General features: G+C 37.6%; 1 protein-coding gene across 1 annotated transcript in view; it reads left to right on the forward strand.

Annotated features, from left to right (window-relative positions):
* The first annotated feature begins 1,636 nt into the window (after positions 1-1,636).
* The window catches only part of Tenm2 (teneurin transmembrane protein 2), a 1,244,871-nt gene continuing 1,231,931 nt past the window's right edge, over positions 1,637-14,576 (forward strand). Inside the window, exon 1 of the mRNA XM_058571810.1 lies at positions 1,637-1,708. The gene's annotated coding sequence lies outside the window, so the exon portion shown is untranslated. The remainder of the gene's footprint in view (positions 1,709-14,576) is intronic.

A 14,576-nucleotide genomic window follows, 5' to 3' on the forward strand; every position in this document is an offset into this window, starting at 1 on the left:
CCCTTACCAAAAATCTATTGAGTGAATGAATTAGCCATCATTTTCTAAGGCAGGTTATAAGTTAATTTGTTCTTATTGTCTGGAACATTCAAAGGGGCTTTGTTTGTAACTTGTGACTTTCCCAGTCTCCTGAATCCTAGTTTGATGATTTTCTTTTATTTTATATAGTTTGATAGTTAGCATGTTGCTTTAGAGAAATGTGGCTTTTAAGTCTGTGGTAGAAAAGAGAGATAAGACAACCCACTATTGGTATAAATCTGCCCTCAGGACCCATTTCTCCGGAAAGGCAGACAGGAATGAGTAGTGTTGGAAGATCTGAGAGCAGGCGATGTCATTTAAAAAATGAGAACAGGGCATCATTTCTACATTCACTTTCATTCCTCTGATATTCCAGCTCACAAAACCTCTGGCTGGATTGTTGACAGTCATAGGACTGTGGCTTCCAGTGCCTTTATACCAGAATCTGAGTGGCTGTGTAAGGGGTGAGAGAGGGTGCTCCAACGCATGAATAAAAACTAGGTATTCTGATGTTGCTGACAAAGAGCTGAAATTGCTGAACCAATTGATATACTCCCAGGGAAATGTAGGTGAAAAAAAAGATACTTACTTTTTTTTTTTCTTTTTTATTTCCCTCACCTAGCTCTTCACCAGCAAATTCTACCCAAGGAACCAGGAACTGAGGAGGAAGGAAGTAATTGACATTCAAAGCCTCTATTTTTAGACACCTTTACACTTTCCATTGCTTCTAACTAGCAAGGATTTTTCCAAACAAGCTTTTAATTAGCAGGTGAGTTTAATTGATATGTGGGTTTCTCAGAAGGGGAAAGGACCTCGATGTGGAGAAGGAGCGGGAGGGACTCCATCATTCCCACTCACAATAGAAAGACCATTAATTCATTTGCACCTGGATGTTTTAAAGGATCAATTTACTGTAGCAAAGAAAGAAGGCAGAGAATCAAAAGGTTGGAATCTGTCAGAGAAGAAAGAGAGGCACTATAATTTAACATGCTATGTGGATGATTTAAAACTTGAAAAAACATTGCCACCGACATCCAGATACAGAAATGAACCTATTTGCTTATAGTCTGGGTCTGTCCAAGTGCTGAGAAAGGATTTGGGTTTCAAACTCAAAAGAAGTAAGTTTTTTTTTTTTAAAGTCTTTAGTCCAGAGTCAAGGAAAAATATTAGATTAAAACACATATTTTTACTGCTCTTAAAGAAATGTATTATTAATATCCTTAAGACTGCTTTTCATTCACCAAATTTTTTAAAAAGCTAAATTCTAAGTAAATAGTCTGGCTTTGCATGGGAGAGGAGACTCCACATATCCGGCTTTCAGTTTTGTAAGGGGGGAAGTGCAGGAATGTTTAGGCATCACCAATCAGAAACTATTGGCTACACTCAATACAGAGAAATGCTGACTAATGTAATGTGTTAAAATTCAGGAGTAAATGGACTGTATGTTGGTGATCTCATAGCATGGAATGAATGGCTGAACCATTAAGCCTCCCACATGGATGGGAACTAGAAAAGCTTTGAAATATCGGTAGCAGAAACCAGGGGAGGATCCATCAAGGAATCTGCCATCAGAAGGCCTCAGCCCTTTGCCATTTTTCTTTCTTTTCTTATTTAGATCAAAATCCCAATTCTCAGGGACAGGATCTCATTGGTGTGGCTGGATTCATATGTTCACCCAACGGCAGAGGAGGTAAGCTGCAGCAACTCCACCAATACCATCTGTGGTAGGGAGAAAAGTTTCTCAGATAGCATCTTCAGGATGCTGATGCAACTTCTGATCTACTCTCAAGGTTTCTGCATGTTTAGAAACACACACATCTACCATCAAATCTACATGTGTCTATGTAGAAACATATTTTTTAGAAGCTACACTGATCCCACTTTCCCCAGTAGTCCCTGCTGGCTTCAGTATTCTTACAGGGGCTGAACCAAGTTCTGAAGCTCTGTGCCACAAGAAACATTGCAAAGTGCATATTCTCCATTAGCGAGAGTGGAAGCCTGCATTTCTGAGAAAGAAAATTCTCTTTTGATTCCCCACTGTTAGCAACCGTAAAAAAAAAATGGCTGCACTTTCACCCTTTAAGATGCCTTTTCAGATTATTTGATATTTATTCTTAAAAAAGCCTTAAATAATAGCCTGGACCCTGCTGAGTTCACCATAGAACTGTCAGAGACTTGTATTTATTGGACAAATGGTAGTTACATAGAACACAGAGTCCTAGAAGAGAAGCCAGCCAAATAAACATCTCCTACCTCTAAATGTGGGCCTCATAGGGCCCAAACAGAGATTCTTAGTTAATGTTATTCCAATATAAAATGAATTTTTGGTTACTACAGGAATAGAATAATAGAATCATTTATGAATGACACCCCCCTCAAGTAAAATTTGGTGATTCCTAATACATATCCTGAAAACATTTATTTATTTTTTCTAAAGAAAAAGAATGCATGAGGATATTTTGAAAATCTGTTACCTGGATTTATGGTTATTCCAAACATTTTCTGGCAGAAATACATTGCTGTCTTGTCTGTAGTGTTTAGATTTGCAACTTGGCCAACTTGGCTTATGTACAGAGATGTGGGATACTTATAGGAGAAATCTGAAAAGAACATCAGCTTCAATTACAGTCCTGCCTTGTATGATCTGTGGGTCTTTGTATTCTTCTCCAGAATGTTTGCAATGCAAGCTCTCGTGGGCAGCAAGCTCAGTCAGTCTAGTGTGCATGAACTCTGGGAAGTTAATGAAAATAAGAACCCTTGAATGCTGTAATTGGTGATCCAGCCTCCTAGACTACTAAAAATTAATTGGCCAGATGTTCCCTACCCAACTATAATGGGGGATGATGTAGGAGACTGAGTTTTCAACCTTCCCCAGGTGTGCACATTTGAGCAGAGAAAAGTGATTATGAGTGACATTTTGACAGGTGCAGTGCCCATGTTCCACAGTGCCCTTGTGTATCTGCTATATATTTAGGGTTTTTCCCCTGAGGCATTTCAGAGATATGAAAATAGACAAGGAGCAAAATGAGAAGACCCTTAGAATAGGAAAAAATGCTTGGAAGTTGTGAATACTGTATTAGGTGTATATTGATTATATTATTATTTTAGGTTATAGTCATGGCTGTCACTATTAGCTCATGTTGTAATTATGTGCAGGCATTGGAGTAAGCACTTTACCCTTCCCAGTTTTAGAGGTGAGTTCTTGTATTATCTCCACTTTCAGATTTGTCAACTGACCTTCAGAAGGACAGAGTCCATTTCTCACAGTTACACAGAGGTAGTAGGGTAGACCTTAAGGATATGATATCTGAGCACATGGACTTATTCCTAAGTGACATAGTCCCCCATTTAGCAGAGTTTGTTCACCCCGCTAAGCCAAGATCACTATGAAAAGCCCATTGTATGTATTATATCAGTCAGTCTTAGGACCACTGAGAGAAGTACAAATTTACCTTCCCATTTCATCCGAGAAGATACAGATGCTTTGAGAGTTTGATGAATTTGATCAAGGTCACTTGCTACTATAGAACAGAGAAGGTATTCAAGTCTAGTATTCTCTGACTCCAAAGCCCTGGTCTCAATGACAGCAACACAGTGCTAAAGAAAGTGTGTGTTGGGCTGGGGTGGAGCTCAGTGGTCGAGAACTTGCCTGGCAGGCAGGAAGCCCTGGGCTCCTTTCCTAGCACTGCAGAAAACCAAATCAAACAAAAACCACAAACACATGTCTTCTGGAAGTGAAAACTACAGGACCACTGGATTTGATTTGAGTCCCATTTTCTTTACTCTCCTCATTCATATGTTTATGTTCACAACAAAAACAATTATCCTGACATCTCCTATGCACCATTTCCTTGGGCTTCAATTTTGAATGGAACCCCAAACATCCCCTGATTATTCCATGCAATGCCCTTAAGGACTATTTAGGAAGAAAATGTTGTTCTTCTGATAAAACAGCACAGCTGTCTCAAAGAGCTTTTAATCCATCTTTTTAAAAGATGTGGACTTTCTAAAATAATGTCGCCCCCATTTGTCTTCTATGAAAGAAGATATTTCAAAACCAGGAATACCTATCATAATAAACCATTAAGAAGACTCCAGCATTTCAGTATATTTTTAGAATTTCATATTTCACCAAATGTTGTTATATATAATTCATGGTAGTGGGATATGATGGGATATGACAGTTATCTCATTTGTGAAGAAGGACCAAATAACTCATTGTCCCACATCTACAAATAAATTATTCTTTTCCCCAAGCACAAGATTCTGTTTGTTTCCTCGCCTTAATGGGTTTCCTTTTCTGCATAATACTTTTTGCAGAAGATGATGACCTTTAATATCAATTTGACTTTTGTGAAAGAAGGAAAATTCCTAGGAATTAGCCTCACAGATCCACGAATGGAGAGTTAGCAGGGTAGTCTCCAGCTCTGGAAATAAAAAAGAGGCCTCCAAGGATCTCTGTTCTATAGGATTTCACTCAGTGCTTTTGCCACGTGTCGAACACAAGGGAGAGACCCAGAGGTTTTCCTGCATTTCAGGTTATATCATGTTTCAGGTGAAAGAGGGACTTGGGTCCTAATTTTCTTTCTTCCATCAATTTCAAAGTGTCCTTCATTTTATTCAAGTGTAGAACTTCCTAGAATTAAATTGTAGGGTCCCTGTGTAATACTTTAGCACATAAGATATTTTAAAGTATATGTGAAAATAATTAAATGAAAATTTTCCCTAATTAAATTGCATCAATATGTTGACCATATGCCTCACTAAGTTTTGACTGTGTTCCCACTTTTTATTCTTCATGATCATGCACGTTTCTTCTGGTCTTTAATCTTACCTGGTGTGGATGCTAGTGTGTGATGTCCTTACTTGATCAGCTTCTTGGAAGACTGGTGTTTCCTATTCTCAATTTATGGCACATTCATCAAAGAACTCGATAGCTCTCTTTGAAACTGAAGTAAAATTAAAGGTGGTTAAGAAACAGAAACAGGTTCACATTGCCTCCTAAAGGGTAAAGATTAATTGGAGAATCACGTGGCTGGTGAGAAAGCATTTGGAGAAAGTACTAGCTGATGCTTCTTGTTATTTTTCTTTGAAATATTTCCAAGGGAACTCATGTCATGGTGAATTTTTAAGCCTTTTATCATGAAAAATTTCAAGCACATATTCATGGAGTGACTAAAGGTGCATATTCATGCTTTTACTGTAAACAGGCGGTATATACTATACAAGTAACTGATAGAGAGCACTGAATTTCACAATTGTATATGTGTAAGCTCACACGAAAGAACATACTTGATCAAGACATCTTAAATCTGTGTATTTTGTATAACTATATACAATAATACAGTTATGATAAATAAATATGGCCCATTTGAGTATTTTTTGACAAATATGCATATATACGTGTGTGTACATGGGTGTGAGTGTACAAATAATGCCTGTTGCATTAGGCAACTAGTGTACCTAGTTTTAATCTATTATAAGGATATATCTAGGGAGGGGGGAAATCCAACTTAATAGTTCAAGCATCAGCAATAACCACACCTCAACTGGACTTCCTATAGTCGATATCATCTGGGTACAAAGCTAATAATAATTCTGAGTGAGATGGTCATGGCTTCCACTGAAAGTTCCCAGAAGGAGCTTTTTAAAGCTCAATGCAATTGAGAATTCCAAAGTGGTGAGAAGACCTTTCAATACATCTTTTGAGGTTGTCACCTTGTAAACTCCATGTCCACTTTGCATTAATTTTGGTGAGTTTTCAGTAATCAGGTGATCAGGTCAAATACGCAAGCAGTGATTCTTCAAGGGATCCAGCAAATTTTGATTCATTACTTGGGCTTGTAGTAGCCAACACAGGCTCTTAAACACAGAGACTACAAAGTGGAAAGTTATAGAGAGGATTAGGTGAAGATAAAAAAATCTCTGCATTTTAAGGAGGGTGCAATAGAACAGAACACATTTTATGCATCTTCAAGGTGCCAGTTCTGGCTAGTGTATTATGTTCCTGATCTCATTTCACTCATATAGTCTTCCTTTGGGAAAGATTGATTATCTCTAGTTTCCAGATGAGAAAACTAAAATTCAGAGCAATTAAGTAACTTGCCAATTCATTTACCTCCTGGAATCCTTCTTTCCCCATTAGAGTTGGAGACAGGTATCCTTGTAATAAAATCATTTTTTCATTGCCTTCACTCCCCTCCTCTCCAAATTTAGCTCCACGATGGCTAGGACTTTGTTTATCTTATTCATTAGTTTATTCCCAGAGTCAGATGCATTCATTAGATTTATTCAACAATTATTTATTGAGTGCCAAATATATGCCAAATGCTAATGAAATAATTAACAAATATAAACAACCTTCTGATCTTTGAAGAGCTGACATTCTAGCAAAGGGAGACAAAAGGTAAACATGATGTGAGATTCTATAGATCGTTAGACAAAAAGCTCAATGGAAAGTAAGAAAGCAGGCAGGGGCCAGGTAGGGAAAGGTCAGGGAAATTCTCACAGAGAAAGTCACATTTGAATGGAGACCCAAAGGAGGTGGTGTAGGGGTCAAGGTAAGGGTGCTCCAGGAAGAAGGAACAGCCAGTTTGTAGGCATGAGGTGGAAATGCTCCTGGCACCACGTCTGAGTGTCACAAGAAAGCCAGTGTAGCTGAACAGGAGTGCAAAAGAGGAAGAGTAGTGGAAGATCTGATGAGATGAGTGCTGGGTAACAGAGGGTGGGGAACTGGGTCCTCCTGGGGTCATATAAGACAAGAGACTTTACTCTGAGCAATATCAGTCAATGGGAGTTAGAACACAGGAATGACTGGCTTGATTTACTTCTTTATTGGATGATCATAGATTGCTAAGTCAATTTAAAGTGGTCAAGAGTAGACACAGGGAAAATATTTGAAAAGTATTAATATAATTTTGGCCAACCCAACTACATGCATCTTAAATAGGCTGAAGCAGCAGTGAGAACGAGGAAGAAGAAGTGAGATTCTGGATGTATTTTGCAGATCACACTGACTAGATAGAGTTTGAAGTGGGTCATGGGACTAGGAGATGAGTCAAGAATAGCCTGAGGTGTTGGTCTGAGAAATTGGATTCAAGTGTCATTGACTAGTTCACTGAAGAATGGTATGCCATGTGGGAAGGTCTGAAGTTGCATTTTGAGCATGATAAATTTGAGATGCTTGTTAGATAACTATCTAAGGTATTTGACTGGCAAATATATGTGGGAGTCATCTGAGCCCAGGGGAGCGCTTGAGGCTTGGGGTATAAATGTGATATCTTTAGTGTGCAGATTATATTAGAAATCATGGGACCAGACTCTACCTCCATGGTGGTTGGTGAGTACCAAGTTCACAGTGGGCATTTTTAAATCATCTATAAATTAATGAGTGAATGCATGCATGCATGCCACAAAGGTGAGACTGGAAAAAAATTAGTTTGACGCAAGAACTATTGTGTTTCTAACTCTGTGTCAATCATGCTTTTCACTTGTTATCAGCAGAATATTTTTCTGGCTGTTTTAACAACACTTGGGAAGGAAAAAAGAAATTTATATTAATGAAACATAAAATATTTTTCAAAAGCTATAGAATGAGGTTTATGTGCTACATAATCAGTAATATTAGTTATCAGAAAAACATTGCAATGTGTAACCCTTAGCCACAGAATAGGAATGATGGTGGTTTTAATTGTATTAAATTAAGGAGAAGGAAATCATCTTTAATAAGTACCTACTAGGTGACAGATAATGACTTTTATTCATGATAGATAATTCATTTTGATGAATGCCTATTTTATGTTAGCTCATTTAATCCTCTTACCACCTTTGTGTAACATACTATTGTTTTGCAAATAGATGAAGAAGCTGAGGGTCAAGGGTGTTAAGTAGTTCTCCTAGATTTCACAGGTGGTGAGTACCAGAGAACTGGGTTCCAGTCTAGATTTGTCTCACTCCAAAATGCGTACTTTTTTCTATTTTACTAGAATGCCTTCCCAAAGCAAAAAAAAAAAAAAAAAAAAAAGGTTCAGCCATTCAGAAAAAGCATCAAATTTTTTTTAGAACACCATGAGGTGGGCAGGGCTGACGGCTTGTTTCAGCTTAGTAAAACATGAAAACTGAAGCTAAGCAACCCTACCCAGTTTCCTCTAACAGCAGAAGAAAATGGGCTTCTAATCTGCAAAGCATATTTTTTTGGTGTGTATGTGGATGTTGCCAGGGATTGAACACTGGGGCAGCCGACCACTGAACCACATCCCTAGCCCTATTTTGTGTTTTATTTGGATGAGGCTGAGTGTTCCTGCCACAACTCCAAAGTAAGTTTAGCAAAAGTAATAATGATACGCCTAATGAAGATATCCCTACTTCATTCTTTTGTAAGGAACTTTTGCAGAACATTGACTGTCTTCAATCACCAAAATGTAACTATGCTAAATACCTATATTTATTGACCATAGTTGGATTTCTTTGACAATATAATGGGGTCTCTTCATGCATTTCTGCCCACCTTAAATTCTAATTGTGACAGCATTTTCCCCTCCTTGCACATAATGACTCAGGATTCTAATAATGTTCATTTTTCAATTGATTTGTATTTGATTTCTTTTTTCTTAATTGTACCCCTACCCCTGAAAGCACTCCTGTTTGGAAACTAGACACCATCTCCTCTCTCTCCAGTTCTCTAGTTCTGATGTGGAGAATCAATCTCTCTTGTCAATACCATGTTTCCTAAAGACCTAAAAAGAGCATGATACAGGGACACTGCTACATCGATGTTCATAGCAGCACAATTCACAATAGCAAGACTGTGGAACCAACCTAGATGCCCTTCAATAGACGAATGGATAAAAAAAATGTGGCATTTATACACAATGGAGTATTACTCTGCATTAAAAAATGACAAAATCATAGAATTTGCAGGGAGATGGATGGCATTAGAACAGATTATGCTAAGTGAAGCTAGCCAATCCCTAAAAAACAAATGCCAGATGTTTTCTTTGATATAAGGAGAGTAACTAAGAACAGAGTTGGGAGGAAGAGCATGAGAAGAAGATTAACATTAAACAGGGGTGAGAGGTAGGAGGGAAAAGGAAAGAGAAGGGAAATTGCATGGAAATGGAAGGAGACCCTCATGGTTATACAAAATTACATACAAGAGGAAGTGAGGGGAAAGGGGTAAAAAACAAGGGGGAGAAATAAATTACAGTAGATGGGGTAGAGAGAGAAGATGGGAGGGGAGGGGATGGGGGATAGTAGAGGATAGGAAAGGCAGCAGAATAGGACACTAGTATGGCAATATGTAAAACAGTGGATGTGTAACCGATGTGATGCTGCAATCTGTATATGGGGGGTAAAAATGGGAGTTCATAACCCACTTGAATCAAAGTCTGAAATATGATATGTCAAGAACTATGTAATGTTTTGAACAACCAACAATAAAAATTAAAGGAAAAAAAATACCATGTTTCCCTTCCTGCTCTGTCATTTATTTTTCTATTGAATTGTCTTTCACTTTATTTTTCTGATCCCTTTTCTTTTGAATCATTTGAAAATCCATTTCTCCCCACTGAATCACTTCAGTTGAGTGCGATGAGATTCTGCTGTTTTTTCTTTTCCTCCCTCTGCATGTTAGGTTTATTATGAGATTAACATCTTTGTAGCTTTGAAGTCTCTTGATCATTTTCTCTAGTTTCTGGGCCTCTGTGTTGGGAGAGTTCTCCGTGATCTGTTCTCCACCTATATTTAAGTTTGTCCTGTTGTCCCACATCAGCTTTTCAGGAGATTTTTTTGCATTCTTCAAGTTTTCACATATTGCTATCAGAAATCTTTGCTACTAGGGGGTAGTCAGTGAATTATAAATCCTCTGTTCCCCTCTCTGCACATTTTTATTAGTAAGTGGATATATTGCAAAATGTTCCATTCTTCTAGGCTTGTTCATACTTATATTTATTTATATTTTTTTTAAAAGTACTTTAATTTAAAAGACACTGTATCCTAAAATAAGATTCAGGTTGATAAAAGTTCACTGCTATTCAAGTGGCCTCAGCAACCAAGGGCAAATACTTTTCAGAGTAATCACTTCATACTGACTTCTAACTTTTGGTTAATATTTTTAAGATAAGAAGTATAATGAATACAATGGACACTCTGTCATCTGTGTTTAATTTCACTTGATGGTACGAACAAAATTGGGGCACCAGGTGCATGTGGTAGACAGGGTTGAGCTTTGGAGATAGATAGGTGGAAATTTGAATTCCTATTCCACCTTCCTCCACGATGTGGCCTTAACTAAATTAATTAATATTCTCAGGCTCATGTTTCTTTCTTTCTTTTGGTTTTGTGGCAAAGGGATGAGTGTATTGGCCCTGTGGACAGTTGGAGGAATAAATGTGATACCATTACATTTAAAATCAATGTGATACCATCACATTTAAAATCATTTATTGCTAGAGGGGCTGTAACAAAGTGCCCCACACTGAGAGACTCACAAAGCATAAACTTTCTTTCTTACAATTTTTGAACCCAGAGCCTCTTCTGTTGGCTGGCAGGTGGCTGATAGCTCCACTGTCCCCCATGATCATTCCTCCACCTGTGTATCTGTGTCTTTATCACCTCTTCTCGAAAGGACCATTATATTGATTAAGGTTCATCTTAAATTGACTTAAACTTACTCTTTCAAACCCTCTCTCTTTCCAAATACAGTCATATTCTGAGATACAGGGGATTAGACTTTGCAATAGAATTTGGAAGAACACCATTAAGCTCATAATACTGTCAATAAATATTGTATCTTTATAATGTTGTGGTTATTATTATTATTATTATTATTAATCAATACTGGGGATTGAACTCAGATCCTACAACATGCCAGACAAGCATTCCATGACTGAACCACATCTCCAGAGAATTTTATTTTTTATTTTGAGACAGGGTTACACTAAGTTACCTAGGTTGGCCTTGAACTTGTGATTCTTCTGAATCCTTCTGTAATCCTCATGAATTACTGAGATTATAGGCATGTACCACTGTAGCCATTTTATGAATATCTTAATTCAGGAGTTAATTCATTGTGGCTGCTCAATAATTTCTAACTGTTATCTTTATTGTTTATTTTGATATATATATATATATATATATATTTTCAGTATGTCTAGTCTTTTTTTATTAATTTATTTCTGGAAGTGGCTGTGTCCTTTCCCCCATCTGTTCATGTTTAGAAACACTTCTTCCTCCTGTTAGGTGTTCATTATTTTATAATTATAATCTGAATATATACTTGTCCTAATGAGAAAAACATTCCATAACAACTTAGAGAAGATGTGATAGTTTTAACTGTGAGGCAGGTCTTTTCTTTAGAATAAAACTCTGTAAAAAATGTTAAGTATTTCTGTATCAACTCTTTATCAAGCAAGGAAAATCATAATTCAGGAAAATCTGAATAATCCTTTTGGAATAAAGACACCTAAGAACCGATATAAGAAATCTAGGGAGCCTACATCCTGGGAACAAATCTTTACTCCTCACACTTCAGATAGAGCCCTAATATCCAGAGTATACAAAGAACTCAAAAAATTAGACAATAAGAGAACAAACAACCCAATCAACAAATGGGCCAAGGACCTGAACAGACACTTCACAGAGGAGGACATACAGTCAATCAACAAGTACATGAAAAAATGCTCAACATCTCTAGCTGTCAGAGAAATGCAAATCAAAACCACCCTAAGATACCATCTCACTCCAGTAAGATTGGCAGCCATTAGGAAGTCAAACAACAACAAGTGCTGGCGAGGATGTGGGGAAAAGGGTACACTTGTACATTGCTGGTGGGACTGCAGATTGGTGCAGCCAATTTGGAAAGCAGTATGGAGATTTCTTGGAAAGCTGGGAATGGAGCCACCATTTGACCCAGCTATTCCCCTTCTTGGTCTATTCCCTAAAGACCTAAAAAGAGCATGCTACAGGGACACTGCTACATCGATGTTCATAGCAGCACAGTTCACAATAGCAAGACTGTGGAACCAACCTAGATGCCCTTCAATAGACGAATGGATAAAAAAAATGTGGCATTTATACACAATGGAGTATTACTCTGCATTAAAAAATGACAAAATCATAGAATTTACAGGGAAATGGATGGCATTAGAGCAGATTATGCTAAGTGAAGCTAGCCAATCCCTAAAAAACAAATGCCAAATGTCTTCTTTGATATAAGGAAAGTAACTAAGAACAGAGTAGGGACGAAGAACAGGAGAAGAAGATTAACATTTAACAGGGATGAGAGGTGGGAGGGAAAGGGAGAGAGAAGGTAAATTGCACGGTAATGGAAGGAGACCCTCAGGGTTATACAGTGGAGGGGGTAGAGAGAGAGGAGGGGAGGGGAGGGGAGAGGTGGGGAGGGGGGAGGGTGGATGATGGGAAAGGCAGCGGAGCACAACAGACACTAGTATGGCAATTTGTAAATCAATGGATGTGTAACTGATGTGAATCTGCAATCTGTGTATGGGGTGAAGGTGGGAGTTCATAACCCACTAGAATCAAAGTGTGGAATATGATATGTCAAGAAATTTGTAATGTTTTGAACAACCCGCAATAAAAAATTTAAAAAAAAAAAAAAAGAAACTCCATCAAGGGGCTGGGGATGTGGCTCAAGCGGTAGCGCGCTCGCCTGGCATGCGTGCGGCCCGGGTTCGATCCTCAGCACCACATACAAAGAAAGATGTTGTGTCCGCCGAGAACTAAAAAATAAATATTAAAAAAAAAAAAAAAAAAAAGAAATCTAATGAACCAAGAGTTGACTTAACTTCATATAGTTTTTAATGATGAAGATGTGACACAATTCCCTATTCCTTCAATGAGCCCTCTATAGATAGCATCCTTCATAATTTCAGTTAAAATCAGCAAGTTAAGAGCATGACTAAAGGAAGGGTCACGTCCTTATCAGTCAAGCCTTCTTGGAAAGATAATTGAATTCTAACTTTCAAAGCACTTGCCATCCCAGGCAATTCTATCAACATCCGAAACTATTTTTTTCTGGCCTGACCACCCTCCTGAGAGGTGTGGATAAGTGAAATAGAATACAAGTGGCTGCCTCAGTTTCCCTAAGTCCAAATAACACAGTCTGCTGTCTCATCCACTTAAGGGGCTATTCACTAACTAAGGAATACATTTCAAGTTTTTTACTCCTTTACCAATTCTTCAGCCTCCTCTTCTGTCTCTCCTCAGACCCTCAGGGGCAGCACCTTAGGCCTGCTCAGTTTCTCTACCACGCAGAGTGTTTCTGTTTTGCAAACTTTGTCCCACCCCCTTTATCCAGCCATCTCCCTCTACTTACACCTAGAGAAATCCCACCTCTCTAGTAACTTAGTTACTTGCCTGAAGCTGGAGACAAGGTCCCCTTCCTCTGGACTGTAAACTTGGTTTCCAGCATATTCATTACTTCCCCATGTTCAGTGTAGAGGAAGGAGCAACAAGAGAACCAGGAAGGAAAGAGAGAAAAAGGAGCCTTCCTAGCTCACCCCATCTCACTATTAACCTTCAGTGATATATGTTTCTTGATTTTTTCTCTTTTTATAAAACATCATTTCTTCCTCTACATAATTATGAGTAGAAAATGCTATCGTTATGTTACCATGTATTAGATACTATTTTAGCATTTTACAGTGGTTATATTCTGAAATCTTCATAACCATTACATGGTATCTTATTTTTATTCTAATTTGATAGAAAAGAAACCCAAAGCTTAGAAATGTTAGGCCAATCCCCCAAGGTTACAAAACTACAGAGAGATGAAAAGTGGATGAATTTAGTTTACTTCTCCTTGGAGTCCTGAGTGCTCACTACAGCACAGTGTTGCCTATTGGTACATATATTGTATTCTAAACAACAAAATTATATATGTGTATATAAATCTTTAGGAAGGAAGTAGAAAATGAAATTGTTAAGATTAAAATCCAAACTCTATATTCAAAAGACTCTAGGGAACCATCATTTTAAGCAGGAGACTCAAGAATCACTCACAGTAGGCTGGTGTCTAGCTCAGTGATAGAGCACTGGCCTAGTATGTACCATGTACAGGACCCTGGCTTTAATCCCTAGCACCACACACACACACACACACACACACTCAGAAGTACTCATAAGACTAATAATTATGGTCCATACGTATATAATGCTTGCCACCACATGCTTGTCAGTATTCAAAGTGTTAGCATTACTAACTTGGTCTTCACAATAACTCCATGAGAGAAGTACAATAATTGTCACAAAACAGAAGGGTGGATAAATTAAGTGACTTGCCCACCATCAAAGGGCTATGGGGATGCCTTGGCCTAGCAGGAAAGCACTACACCTTCTATACAGGACATAAAACTTAGAATAAAACTTTGTAAAAAATGTTAAATTTTTTAACAAGGAAAATCATAATTCTATACAGGACTATATTATATATATATATATATATATATATATATATATATATATATATATATATATTTAACTTATATATTATATATATATATATATATATATATATATATATATATATATATATATATATT

Source organism: Marmota monax, unplaced genomic scaffold (assembly GCF_021218885.2).
Source record: "Marmota monax isolate L192 unplaced genomic scaffold, Marmota_monax_Labrador192_F-V1.1 WCK01_AAM20220418_F8-fsc00084, whole genome shotgun sequence".
NCBI classification, from domain to species: domain Eukaryota; kingdom Metazoa; phylum Chordata; class Mammalia; order Rodentia; family Sciuridae; genus Marmota; species Marmota monax.